The sequence below is a fragment of the Peromyscus leucopus genome, chromosome 12 (assembly GCF_004664715.2).
Source record: "Peromyscus leucopus breed LL Stock chromosome 12, UCI_PerLeu_2.1, whole genome shotgun sequence".
Lineage (NCBI taxonomy): Eukaryota > Metazoa > Chordata > Mammalia > Rodentia > Cricetidae > Peromyscus > Peromyscus leucopus.
Window position 1 is genome coordinate 32,401,974 of NC_051073.1, and position 15,146 is coordinate 32,417,119.

Consider the following 15,146-nt stretch of genomic DNA (forward strand, 5'->3'; position numbering starts at 1 on the left):
AGAAGTAAATGCTGAGACTTGCCTATCCCACTGCTCTAAAAATAATGTAAAATATTAAGACGAACTTATTTTTAAAAATATGTTTGTAAGATATTAATTATTCATAAAACCCCATTGTTTTCATGTATCTGTGTATTAATCTCTCAGAGAATGACAGATAATATTAGGTTCTGTAATTTTATAATACTTTTAGTATCAAGTAGAGTGATTTCTTTCACTGTGTATTTTCCATTTTATGATGTTTTAACTATTTTATTGAGGCCCCATGCCTTTCCACAAACTTTTAAAGAGGCAAAAAAAACAAAGATTATTGTAGGAAGCATATTAAGTCCATAAATCAGTTAGGAGATGATAGACATACTTATCCTGCTGCCATGTCTCTACACACAAGTATGCCTTTCTGCTTAGGCACCCTTGACATGTTTCACCACATCTTGTCATTTCCATACAACTTTTCATATCTAAATCACATTTTGTAATTTTCCTGAACAGAGAAAATATTTTTTGCTTTCTTTGGGGAAATTATAACCAACACTTTTCAATTTCAGTTGCCAGACAGAGATGGGATAGAGAAATGTATAATGATTATTTCCTCTTTGGCTGTGTTTACTTCATTGGAAAGCTCTGAGGGTATCTCTCTGGCTCTCTGAGTTGTGCTTTGTAGGCAGTCTGTCTCATGACTGTGACATCACCGCATCTTTATCAGGAACCTAGTATTATGGCCTCTGTACCAACGAGGCAAAGAAGGAAGGGGACAATTTTCTTTTTTATAGAAGAAAACAAATATAAAAGTGCATTTCTTCTTCTCTCATGTATATGTCTTTTGTCTCCCCTTCTCCTGTTGCCATCACCAGACCCCTGAGTACAAAACTGAGTGGTAAGAATGGACATCTTGGCCTCATCCATACTCTTAGGATAGAGCATCCTGTTTTCATGTTAATCTATTTCTAAATTCCACATGATACAAGTGTAAGAATTCCCATAGTATTTGCATTCCTGAATTCAGTGTCTAAATATAAAAGTGGATCCTAAAAAGCAAGTTAGTTAAGCCAAACGGGGGGGGGGGGGGCAGTTGGCAAAGAACTCCAGCTCTAAGTTTACAAGAATTAGAGTAGAAATCAAGAAAGAATCAAAGTGAGTTACAGCGATATGTTTCATTACTTATAAAGAGGTGAAAATGCACATTAGTTCACTAATGTCATTCAGAGTTTAAATTTAAGGTTTCCAGTAAACATGATTCTTACAGATTTGGTAGTTAAATGAAAGCTATTAAATTGAAAACAATGTAATGAGTAAATGTTATAACTCTTTGGTGATATGTATGTGTATATGTACAATGTGTTTTAACAGTTTAAAATTATACACATTTAATTGAAATTTTTATTATCTTAATTCATTTTTCTTTTATTTTTGGAAAGGATAAAAATAAAAAAGTGTTTGAAACACTAAATTAGTAAAGCAAGTTTTATATATATATATCCCAAAGAAGCTTATGAATTATAAATGTTTCTATTTGTAATGTGCTGCCTCTTGTAGAACGCTGACAATGAGAAGAACGCTTTCTGCACTCTTTTATTTGAAACTATACGACGGCACATCCAAATACATCTCTGACAAGTATTGCACGGACGATGGGGAGAAAAGGGACTCAGCACACTTCGGTTCTTGTCTAACAGGTCAAAACATACAAGTAGCAACAAGTACTCTCTGAGCATTCCCGGAAGCAGCACGGCTTTGACATGCACCAGTGCCCAGGTCTGTAAATTGGAACTTGATGGACACAAGTGAAACCATGACTCTGGCAAACATACGCAATGCTAAAAGTGTGAGTTCCCCTTAATGGCTTTTAGGAAATGTAATTTTTAATGTGGTCAAAAATATCCAGACGTATGATTTTTTTTTTAATTACGCAAATCGAAATGAGACAATCACAGTCTCCTAGCTTCCCATTTGAATTAAGCAAATGTGGATTTGTAGGAAGCATGTCTCCTGAAAATATGGTTACATTTTATTAGTGAATGAGTGTCCCTGGGCTCCAAGGGTGAGATAATGCTTCAAAATCAACTAAGAACTCAGAGTATCTAGAAAAAGGTGATGAGCGCTCCTGGAGGCTCTTACAGGCCATTTAGTTTCAATTTTCTGATAACAGGATAAAAAGAGACCGCTACTGCCATCTGTTGGTCAAATAAAGCACCACCACCTCGGGTCATCAAACTGTCTTGACAACCACAACTGAGCCAGCTCTGAGAGCATCTTGTTTCCTGTTAGGAAACAAACAAAGGGCCATTGTTCAAGTAATATTTTTATCTGGTGTATCACATCTATAGAGGTTTGTCTCTTAGAAAATTGTGATGTTGTCTCCTGACAGGAACGGAGAGGGAGAGAGCGAAATAGACAGGGGACGGGAAGGAGTATCAAGTGAAACGCGGTTTTGTTTATCATTCTGATGCGAGAGTCCTGTTCAGAAAAGGACCATCAGCTTAGAAGACAAGGCTCCCTGTGCCTGTTCCCTCCACCTGGGGACTTCAGACCAGCCCCACCAGCATCAGCGGGTGCTTATTACACATGCAGCGTCTCGGGTCGTAATCTAATTGAAAAGAGGGCTTTTCTGAAACATCGCCTACATTTTAAAAAGGCTCTCAGGTGACTCTTAATACACAGCGAAGTTTTTTTAAAAACGGGACTCTAGTTGGTCTCCATTAATGCATTAAAATAAATTGTTACGTTATTGCTCCATGTGTTGATGCTGGGCATGTGTACTTTTCATTTAAAATCTGAAATTAAAATATGTGCTCTACCCTGTTTTGTCTTGTATAGCTCAAGATTGCATTTTTCATTATAATGATATAGAACATAAAGATACAACATGAAACTAATGGAATTGTTTTTGTGATATACAGTAAGCAATATTTTGTTTAGCAGGAAATAAATCTAGGGTGATTAAAAAAAAACAATAAGAAAATAAAAATACCCAGTGTGGCCTGAGTGTTCACTGCATTCTGCTCATTAAAAATAGGTGAGTACCAGCAGTAAAAAACGATGACATCATGAAATTTGAAGACAAATGGATGGAACTAGAAAATATCATCCTGAGTGAGGTAACCCAGACTCAGAAAGACAAAGATGGCATGTACTCACTCTTCAGTGGATACTAGATGTAAAGCAAAGGATAACCAGACTACAACCTACAGCTCCAGAGAAGCTAACTAACAAGAAGGACCTTAATAGGGACACATGGATCGCCCTGGGAAGGTGAAATAGATGAGATTTCCTGAGTAAACTGAGGGTCAGGGGGGAAATAGAGGTGAAGGGGTGGGAGATAAGAACATAAGGAAATGGGATGGTCGAGTTGGAATAGGGACAGAGTGGGAGAGCAACAAAAGAGACATCTTGATGGAGGGATAGGGAGAAACCAGGTGCTAGGGAAGTTCCCAGGAATCCATAAGAATGACCTCAGCTTAGACTACTAGCAATAGTGACGAGGGTGCCTGAGATGGCCTACCCCAGTAATCAGATTTGTGAGTACCTTAATTGTCATAGAGTCTTCATCCAGTAACGGATGGAAGCAGATGCAGAGATCCGCAGCCAAGTACCAGGCTGAGCTCCAGGAGTCCAGCTGAAGAGAGGGAGGAGGGATTCTATGAGCAAGGGGCATCAACATCATGATGGGGAAACCTACAGAGACAACCAAACCAAGTTGGTGGGAACTCATGAACTCTAGACCAACAGCTGTGGAGCTTGCATGGGACTGGACTAGGCCCTCTGCATAAGTGAGACAGTGGTGTAGCTTGGTCTGCTTGAGTAGCCTCTGGCTTTGGAATCAGGATCTATCCCTGGTGCATGAGCTGCCTTTTTTGGAGCCCATTACCCATGGTGGGACACCTTGATCAGTCTTGATGCAGGGGGTGGAGCTTGAACCTGCCTCAACTCAAAGTACCAGGCTTTGCTGACTCCCCATGGGAGGCCTTACCTTTTAGGAGAAGGGAATGGGGAGTGAGTTGGGAAAGGAAGGCTGCGGGGGGTGGGGGGGTGGGGGGAGCAGAAGGAGGGAAGAGGGAGGAATCTGTGGTTGGTATGTAAAATGAATAAAAAATTTCTTAATAAAAAAAACACTAGAGTATAGCATTATATTTAACTGAAAGAGGCTTCAGTCATATATGCATATATATATTGTATGTATATATATGTGTGTGTGTGTGTATGTGTGCATGTGTGTGTGTGTGTGTGTGTGTGTGTGTGTGTGTGCTAACTTTAGTTAAATAGACCATGTTATCATAGGGTTATAAGACTCGGATATAACATTCGGGCTCAGATTTCCTGATTCCAGAGGTCAAGTTGTTAATTTAAAAAACATTGTTTCTCATAACTGTTTTATAAGTGCAGAAAGAATAGCAGAAAATGCTAGAAGTGGGGAATCGTGAAGCCAAAGGTCCTCGGGACCAGGACAGTGATGTGCACAGGTGCACTCCTTAAGAGCTGGTGATTCCCCAAGCTAGAGAGAGAAGAGAGCTTGGTCCAAAGGGAAGGTGCAAGGCTGCCAACAGTAGAAGCAATTTTGAAAACTCTGTATCTGGGGAACAGAAGGAAAGGGCAGACTGGAAGGTAGGTGTGATCTAACCCCTGGGAAAGTGGAAAGGATGCCCTGGAGTCTGTAGTGAGGAAGATACCAGTGGTGTGCCCACCTTATCTTGCTCCCTACAGGCCCTGGACTTGAGCTTCCACAGTGGGGAAAAGAGGATGGGAATTCCCCAGGATCTTTTGTGCATTTGGAAGGGACTCATACTTTTTACTTACCTTTCTTAATGTTACATAAAGAAACAAATGTTCCCTAAGTAATACAAACAAGGATTGGGCTTCCACCTTTCAGCCAGCGCTGTGGGCTTCTTTTATTAAACTAAAATGCTCAGTGAGATCATCAGAAACTTCAGCTGTAGATACTCGAGGGAACTGTTATAACAATAACGGCGATCATCGACTGAGTTGCCACTATTTCTCACACTGTGATGGGTCCTTTCCAGCAACAACAACCATATTGTTACACCTCCTTTAAAGATGAGGAAAGGGATGCATCGGGGACATGAGAATTTCAACATTGTATAACTACTGAAGGCTGGAGCTGAAAGTCACCAATGAGAATTGGTGTGATCTGGTAAGAAGATGAGTGTGCTTCACAGCTGGACAGGGAAACACAAAAGTGTCTGGTTAGCGTGAAGCAGGCTGCTTTGAGGTTCTTTTAGGATAACTCTGAGAAAGCCTTGCAGTCTAAAAATTGCCCCGGCTTTGGATAACAAAATGCAGGGCCAGGTGTCATATGAAGTACTGATTGATAATTTATCAATACTTACTGAATTGAGACAATTCACACATAGTGAGTTCTGCTCAGTTTCCTTGGATAACACTTATTCCAATATCAAGTCACCGGACACTTAAATCAGAAACATTAGTTGGAAAATATTTGCATGACTTTGCTTAAAACTTGTACAAATGGGTTTGTAATAGATAGTAATATTCTATAGTTAACATCCTTAGGACAGGGACTCTCTTTATTCATACAATTTAGAAATAAGCATATATGTTATACTATATATATCCAATAACAATGGTAATGACTTACATCATGCCTGGAAGTTTACATTCACTGTTACATAAGCCTCCTCCTGCTGATAAGTTGCCAAAGGGTTGAGGAAACGAGACAAATACTACCTTCTTCCACCTGAGAAGAATTAAATAAACACAACTTCAAAAGAACTGTGGCAAAAGATAAGTGTCTTATTAGAGTCAAATGCTTTGAAGGCTTTTATAAGATAGAAAATAAAAAAAATATATACCATAGAGATTGGTTCTTTCATAATACTTATTTTCTTTTACAATTGGAAAATTTATTAAACACACAGTCCATCATCTTAATTGGTTTGAAAGCATGGCTGAGTACTGGAAGGAAGGAATTCCCTCAGGTGGGTGTAGATGATGTGTTCAACCTGAAAGCGTGTTTTCATGCTGGGTAGATAGAAAGATAACTTTGTTCCGGCAGACTTATCTCCAGAACTCTAGGAATGCTTCTGTGTTTTTTTTATACTCCTGCCTGTGTCTCACGAATGTCTAGTGAAAGAACATGGCTCTTCAGTACCACGTTTTGTGCACATGAGTGTAGCACCACTTTCAAAACACAGAGACAGAGAAATGCCACCAGGATTATCACTGAAAAACACGGTGGGTAAAAAGGAATAACCACAAGATAGTTCCCTCCAACATCAAAGAGATATCTGGACATGAAGACTAAAGGGCATTCCATAGCCATGGAGGTGTAATATGTGGCCGACTTATAAATTTTTAGGAAAATGCAGTTTTTGTTTAGAGAGACCACATGTATTACTTAATTTTTTTCTATGAGAATGAAATTACTCCTTAAGCAAAATTTTCTGATAAATACTGAATGATGCACTGACCTTTAACCTGTCAGGAAACCACACTGGATGAGAGCTAAAAGCTCCTCTTTATGTTCTAGTGTGTCCTCCTCCTCCTCCTCCTCCTCCTCCTCCTCCTCCTCCTCCTTCTTCTTCTTCTTCACTTCTTCTTCTTCCTATTCTTCCTCTTCTTCTTCTTCTTCTTCTCCTCCTCCTCTTCCTCCCCCTCCTTCTTTTTCTTCTTCTTTTCTTTTAGAAAAAAATTCCCAATATAAATATTTGAATAGTATTTTATATTTTAGTTCTTATTGTGTCTTTGTAGTTTGTCTAGTTTCAGTTGACATCTGTACATATAGAGAGCGAAAACTAATCTAACATGTACATGGGACAATGATCAGTCTTTCCATTTCCTGCAACACTCAAAATTTAAACCTTTAAAACTTAAATTCTCCATATAAGCATGCATTCCTTCAATTTTTCCTTTGCTTTTGTACACAACCTATAAAAATTCAGAGCTGGGCTGGGTGGTGTTGGCTCAAGCCTTTAATCCCAGCTCTTGGGAGGGAGAGTCAGGCAGATCTCTGTGAATTCGAGGCCAGCCTGGTCTACAGAGTGAGATCCAGGACAGGCATCAAAACTACACAAAGAAACCCTGTCTAGAAAAAAAAATGCAGAGCTAGAGAGATGGCACAGTAGTTAAGAGGGCTCTCTGCTTTTACAAAAAAAAAAATTAAGTGTGGCTTCCATCCTTGACACCAGGTGGATCACAACAACTAGAAGCTCCAGCTCCAGGGCAGCTAAACCCTTTTCTGTCTTCTGTAGGCACCTGGGCGCACCTGGACACACACACACACACACACACACACACACACACACACACACACAGAGAGAGAGAGAGAGAGAGAGAGAGAGAGAGAGAGAGAGAGAGAGAGAGACTTAAAGATACAGTCTTTAGAAAAGAAGAAATTCAAGCAATATATATGTAGTATGAAAAGAAAGAGTTCAGAGTTTGGTATACAAAACACCTCTTGGTATAGATACAGGGAGAAAAGCTGCTTTCCTACAATGAGTTAACTCAATTGGCTGCTTTAATCAATTAAAAGCACCATGTATAATTGCTCATCTTTCTTCTTTGCCCTTTAGCAAATGAGAGAAGGGAGAAGAAAGTTAATTTCACTGGTAAATATTTGTGCTTTGCCTAATTTCGAATTGGGCAAAATTCAATAGTTTTAACACATGGTAGAAATCCTGTTTATTTTTGTCCCAAGACCCTGTGATATTTTTTCTAGCATATGGTGGACAGAGACCTTTGTTTATGCATTTAGGTCATGTTGTTTTTATTTATGTGTTAGTAATTTTAAAAATACCAGGTCAAATTGTAAGCCAATTCATAATGCCTTTTTGCATAGCTGTGTGGGAGTCAAACCACAAATATTATCTATATTTATGTTGGGCAGACCCACCCTTTGGCTGTCTCCAGAGCCCTTTTACAAGGGCTGACACTCCTGGTAACAGTGGCGCCACGTCCATTTGGCATAGCTGTCTACACGGGATCTTTCCTTCTGTTGGCTTTCTTTGGCACAAATTGCTAAATGAAGTCATGCAAAAATGTGTGTTTAGTCATTAGGATGCCTGGAGCTTCTGTGATGAAGCCTTTGTATTTGACAGTATGTCCTAAGATTTCTAAAGGATCTAATCTCAATACATGATGTCTGGTTAGTATAGTAAACATGCCCCAAGCTTCATATACTTAAGAGTAATATACACAGCAATAGAGTTTATGAAGGCATCTCAGTTCCCCATCTGGCTGGCAAATTATCGTGCTCTTCAAACATCCCTTTAATTTGAATTTTGTACAGATTTAATGTCTTGAGGTAGTACTTGATACTCTTTGGATATATATATATTCTTGTTACTTTGCAAATATCTGTGCCCCTCTTGTATTACAGCAAGGAACTGATTTACCTACAGATTTGAGAAGTGAAAAAAGATCCAACATGCACACACACACACACACACACACACACACACACACACACACCATAAATATAATAAATTTATAAGGAAAAAGATTCAGGTATTTTTAAAATAGTTAAAATTCAGCCATGAAGACAATATAAGCATTACCCTTATTCTCAGATTTGCAAAGAAAATGAGGGAGAAATAAGATTATAATTTAATTGTAATAAAAATAAAATGAAATTGGCTTAATGTATAAGAAGAATTCCATAAAATCCAAAAGTTACTTAGCTTTCATAGTTAGGCAAAATTTGGTACAGTGGGTTGAAACATGACTAATAATTGCACTAGTGGAAATTTTAAAATATTTAAAGAATAGTTAATATTAACAATATTTATTGGATATTAGTATACCGCAGACAGTAAAATGTAATTATTCAAAATGATAGAAAACAAAATGATGTGAAATCATCATTTTAATTAGGATCATACTATCTCATTAAAAGCACAAGTAAGTAGAAAACCAAATAGCAATTCATGTGAACCAATTATGATAATAAATAAGCAGTTTTGACATTGTACACCGTGTGAAAACTGTGGTGACGGGTAACAGAAATAAGTGTAAGAATGAAGTGGAACTAAAAATGGACTTTGGTAGATTTCTGAATATGTACAAAGCACATCTCAAATGTTTTAAGATAGTTGTATAGATTAAGTGAACACAAAGGCATTTGTGTTGTGACATATTGGAAATTCAACAAATGGTTGTAAATCATAAACTTGTAAATTTGGGAGGAATTTAAATATTATTTAGCTCAAATGGAATGACATCTTTCCAAACTATGAATTTTTACAAGAGCACTTCTCAGTGACAGAGAGGCACATTAGATAAACTGTGTCTGAATTGTATAACACAATGTCAAGTTTAAAAATCACTGAGAAGCAACAATCACAATCAATTTGATTGTGCAAAGTATGCATTAAAATACTTCAGAAATTAATATTTTGAAACTCTATTGGTACATTAGTTTTATAATCTCACTAGACAATAATATAGCTCTGTGAAGCCATAAATTGTGTGAATGCAGAGTTTGAAGTCAGCAGAAACTGAAAGGGGTGGATATGGGAAGAGGAGTGGAGAGAGAGAATGAAAATAATCAAAATACACCATATATAAAATTAAAAATTAAAAGAAAGGCTTGAGGAGATTTGAAAAATGTTTTTCTTAGTCAGCGTTCTATTCCTGTGAAAAGACGCTATGACCAAGGCAACTCGTATAAAGTATTGAATCTGGGTCTTGCTTACAGCTTTAGAGGGTTAGTCCATAATCATTATGGTGAGAAGCACACAGGGATAGAGCTGGAACAGTAGCAGGCAGAGAGTGAGAGAGGGCCTGGTGTGGGCTTTTGAAACCTCAACACCCACTCCCAGTGACACACCTCCTCCAAAAGACCACATCTCCTAGTCCTTCTCAAACAGTTCCACAATGTGGGAACCAAACATTCAAATATATGAGCCCAAGGGACCATTCTCATTCAAACCACAGTATTTCTAATATATATTTCTAAAACAGTGATTTTCATACTCACATCTGTAGCTGGAGAATTTCTCTCCAGCTCCCACCAAGTCCCACCAGTCCCGGAGCCCACTTATAAAATAGACACATATACTCTTACATTATTTAAACTGCTTGGCCATTATCTCAGGCCTATCATTGTCTAGCTATTGCTCTTATATTTAGCCCATTTCTATTAATCTATACTTTGCCATGTGGCTCGTGGCTTATCGGTACCTTACATCTTCCTTGTCCTGGCAGTGGCTCCAGCCGTCTCCCCCTCTGCCTTCCTGTTCCCTCAATTCTCCTCTCTGTTAGTCCAACCTATACTTCCTGTCTGGCTACTGGCCAATCAGTGTTTATTTATACAGAGTGATATCTACAGCATACATCCTGAAATTTTCAACAAGTCTCTTGGACATTGTGGCTCTAAGTTTATTTGGGGAAGTCACATTGTAAAATTCAGCTTCAGTCAGTACAGATAATTTAAGATGCACCATTCTTGGTCAATTTTGCTTGATTGAACTTCTGTCCACATCAGGACCTGCAGCTCTACTCCCTCTAAAGTGTCTTTGTCCTGTTGTTGTTTGATTTGTTTGTTCCAGAGATTGAAATAGGGGAAAGAATATCAGAAGATCAGAACCTCTAAGGAGTGAAAACACAGACACATAATCTTCTTGGAAGCTTGGATTTACAATACAAAATGCATCCACTCCGTCTCTAAAGTAAAGCTAAAATATTGTACCTTTTTGGAGTATAATCACTGAGCAGGTTCAGGAGTCAGGTCCTTTTCATCCAGAATCATGATGTAAGTTCAGACTGGTGGTGTAAAAGATAAAGATAAATCAGAGTTCTCATAAAATTGAAAGAATCCTAGATGCTTTCATTTATGAAACTGACCAGCTGAGCTTGAGATGTATTATATTTATCTTCCCATGAATTAATCTTCAGATTCATTCAAGTGCATTTGGTTGACAAAAAGGCAGTGGCAAGGTGAAGCTAACTCCTTCTAATAACATATTATTTGCTGTTAGATCTCAAGACACTCACAGCAGTGCCGTTCTTTGTTAAGTGTAGGGGCAGAGTAGAACCATTTACACATATACTGTTCCTGGTTGAGAAATTAAAGTGGCCTTAAATTCTGTTTCTACCCATTCCCCCCACACACACATTGCTTTCCAAATATTAGGTGGGAAAGCAAAAAATAATAAAGGTTCTTTCAACATCTGATATCTATGTATGAATACATACTGAAAAACTTGATGTGATAGTTGGCAAAGATGAACATAAAGCCAATAACTGGAGAGATCAATAAATAATATGGTTGCAACCATTCCACAGAATACGTTTATTGTACCATATTGAATTAATAGGAATGGCTGTGGTATAAATGCAAAATTATTTATGAAACAATAGAAAATCTGCTCTTAAGTGGAGAAAAAGCATTGTGTGTGATTTCAGTGCAAAAAAGAACCAGATGTTAGGCATACTTAAAACACACACACACACACACACACACACACACACACACACACACACACACACGCCCATATGCAATTATCCATGAAATATTCAGTACTCACAAAAGCTTAGCGCTTACTAGCTGGGGCTTCTCCTCCCTATCACCTTCATGCTAATCTTCCATATGTCGACATTTTTTTGGAATCAGTGTATTTTACTAAAGTCGAGTGCAGAGAGCCAACTGAAGATTGGTTCCAGTTGAAATTTGCACAGAGTACTCAGATATGTCCTCAGACATAAATGACAGAGTGTGCTATCACTGCATATCAGAAATGCAGAGGCAAAAGTGATCTATCACTTGCTATCTGTTGAATCAGAAGCAGTCTGCCACTTCTAACAAAATTAATAATTGAGAAAGAATTGAGTAAGAAAGAAAATTTAAATAGTCCAGATTTTAACACTGAAGATGATAAATGATAGACATGAGATATTACAATGTAATTACCACTGATAAAATGATGTACCTTCATTGTATTTGTTATAAACTCAAACTCCTTATTTTTGATTCTGATATTCTATCCAGAATTATGTTTATATGTTAAGCTTAAAAAAAAAAAAACACTGACCAAGATCTAGGCAGCTCTACCAATCATTTATTCACTTCCTTTTTTATCTTTGCAATTGTCACAAGAGACCCCAGGTAGCAATCATTTTTAATATTTATTAGCTTTTTTCCCCTAGACTTTTGATACTGATTCTCTTTTCAAAATATTAGATCTGAAATATACTGAGTTTTACTAAGAAATACATAGACATTCTGTTATTCATTCAACAGTACTAACATTCTTTTGGTGTAGTGGTTTGTTTCTTTATAAATATTACATTCTTATGGACACCACCATGTGGCAGAGAGCTTATTTTTTTTTACTTGCAATAAAACAGAAATAATTTCTGTACTTAAACAGAAAGTTCAGTCATGAGATTTCAGTCTCCCTTTGCTTTATATTAAACTTGATATCAAGTATGCCCCATATCACTTATAGTCTATCTGGCAATAGGCAACAATCCAGATGCTCTTAGTTCCTTAGGTCATTTAGTTTCAAAACACAATGGAGGCCTTCTGCCTTGAACCTATCTAGAGGACCCTGTGGACACTAGGGCTGGACAGGGAAGAATAGAAATACTAATACTGCTGTTAATCAAGGGCATGAATACATAGGTCAGTCTCCGTGTTTATATTACAATATGATATATATATATATATATATATATATATATATATATATATATATATAAAAGAATAGTAATATAATATGTAATAATATATTATTATATATAATATAACTGATAGACAAGCTTTCCAAACATTTTATAATAAATAACATTGTCTCGTTATTCATGGCACATGTGTCAGCCATTTTTGTATCTGTGAGCCAATATTTAACAATAGAAAGACTGCTTGGCATCCATCATGTTTTTACATTAAAGATAAATTAGAAAAAGAATTGTACATGGATATACACACATACAAAAATAAACACTTACATAAATAGGCCTAACCATAGAAACTATATGCACATATGTATATATGTAACCTTAACATTAATTTACATATAGGGATATGCACAGCTGTAATAGTGGAGTTTAAACAGTTTCCATATAGATTTTCACCTGAAAATGGCTTATGAAAAATAATAATGACTTGTTAGAGCATGGCCTTTCCAATTCATTTTTTTATAATAAATAAAGCATTCTCATGACACATGTAGGAAGGAGTTATACCTAAAAGCTTCATGTAAGTCTTATACCATCCAAAAGCTAGTTTTAAATGGTCTGAAGAAACATATTCCTCATAAGATGATCTAAAAATGTCGTGGAAGAAGTGTACAGAGCATATAAATCAATGCACAGACGCCATGACTGCTGGTGACACACAGAGTGCTCCATAATCAGGACTGAGCGAAAAATCTCCTGCAGATAGCATTCTACCAGGATATGTGCCAAGTCATCAAAGATTGATTACTGGTCATGTCACAGAGGTGCTTTCCCTAATCAGTATAAAATTCTCACATGGGAACTTTTTCTTTAAGAAATGATTTCCCCCTCAAAACTCCATAAAGAATGTTTGTTTTCATTTTTGCTTATGGGAAGTTGGAAACAGAATTTCTCTATGTAGCCATGGTTGTCCTGGAACTTACTCTGTAGACTAGGCTGGCTTTGAACTCACAAAAACACACCTGCCTTTGCCTCCCAAATGCTGGGATTAAAGGCATGTGCCACCATCACCAGGCAGGAATGTTTTTAATAAAATAAATAAGTAAAAATTGTCTTGAGTTGGAATATATATATATATATATATATATATATATATATATATAATATATATACATATAAATTACTAACATTAAGGCTAAAAGTTTTAAATAAACACTTTACCCCTTCTCTCTTCTGTATCCCTTCCACTATGTCTTTCTTCCATACTTAGCCACATATTTCCTCTTTAAAACAATGCACAAGAAGGGATTTCTGTAGCTCTTTAAATCTGTGCACATTTGAAAGGACACTGGATAGTTCCAAGCTTGCACTGTTAGGGTTAAAACAAGTGACTGTCTGTGAAACAGAGACAGAAGCTGAAATTGGCATTTGAAATGACACAGAGAAGACTGCATGCTATGAGTGACTTTGGCTGATGGTGACAATTATGTGAGTGCAACGAAGTATGGAAAATTTTGGTCAGTAATTAAATTGGTGGCTGAAAGCTTTGAAAATGAGATACCAGCATGGTAGACATATGAAAGGATGGGAAGTCTAGGTAGATACAACTTACATGTCTGTTAGGCCTGAAGACACACTGGCTTTTCATGAGAGTTGGTTGCTAGATACAGGAGCCCAATTGACTAGCTTTATTTTATTTTATTTTTTATTTATTTATTTATTTATTTATTTATTTATTTATTTATTTATTTATTTATTTATGGTTTTTTGAGACAAGGTTTCTCTGTGTAGCTTTGATGCCTGTCCTGGATCTTGCTCTGTAGACCAGATCCTCCTGGCTCTGCCTTCCGAGTACTAGGATTAAAGGCATGTGCCATCACTGCCCAGCTCCAATTTTATTTTGAGAGAGCATGGAAGTCCTTCTGTGAGAGAAGATGAGAGCAGAACAAAGTTGTCACTCCAGGGGAGCCGAGGAAGTTATTGGAAGATGAGAATGTAACTGAAAATGCAAACCAGATCTGAAACCAGAACCCATCACAAGTACATCTACAACTTTGGCTATAGACATTTGAACAGTAGAAACATCTCTAATACAAGGAAACTGCAGGATTCAGGGTCTCAGATAATATTTTCCATGAATATGACTAGTGGCCCAGGCTTGAATCTGAGAAGATATTATTGTCCTGATTAATTCAGTATAGAAAGGAACATTACCACTTAATGGGATCTTTCAAGAGATCTGCATGGTATTAAGTATTTCATATATACTTTTTCTAATGCTCCCAAATTATCCTTGGATAATCATTATTAAATTCATTGTGCTGATAAAGGAGATAAATATCAAATAAAGGCTGGCTTAACTTTTTACATCCTGGAGGATCTAAGAATCAAGGCAGCATTGACACATCCATACAGTTCTGATAGGACTGAGGGTTTCCCACAGGAAGATAGTTAACAGTCTTGCAGCTGAACTCCTGGAAACAACATCATTTGTAAGTCTCATAAATATCTACCACAATTATGAAGATATGAAAAGATTTTTAACATTCAGT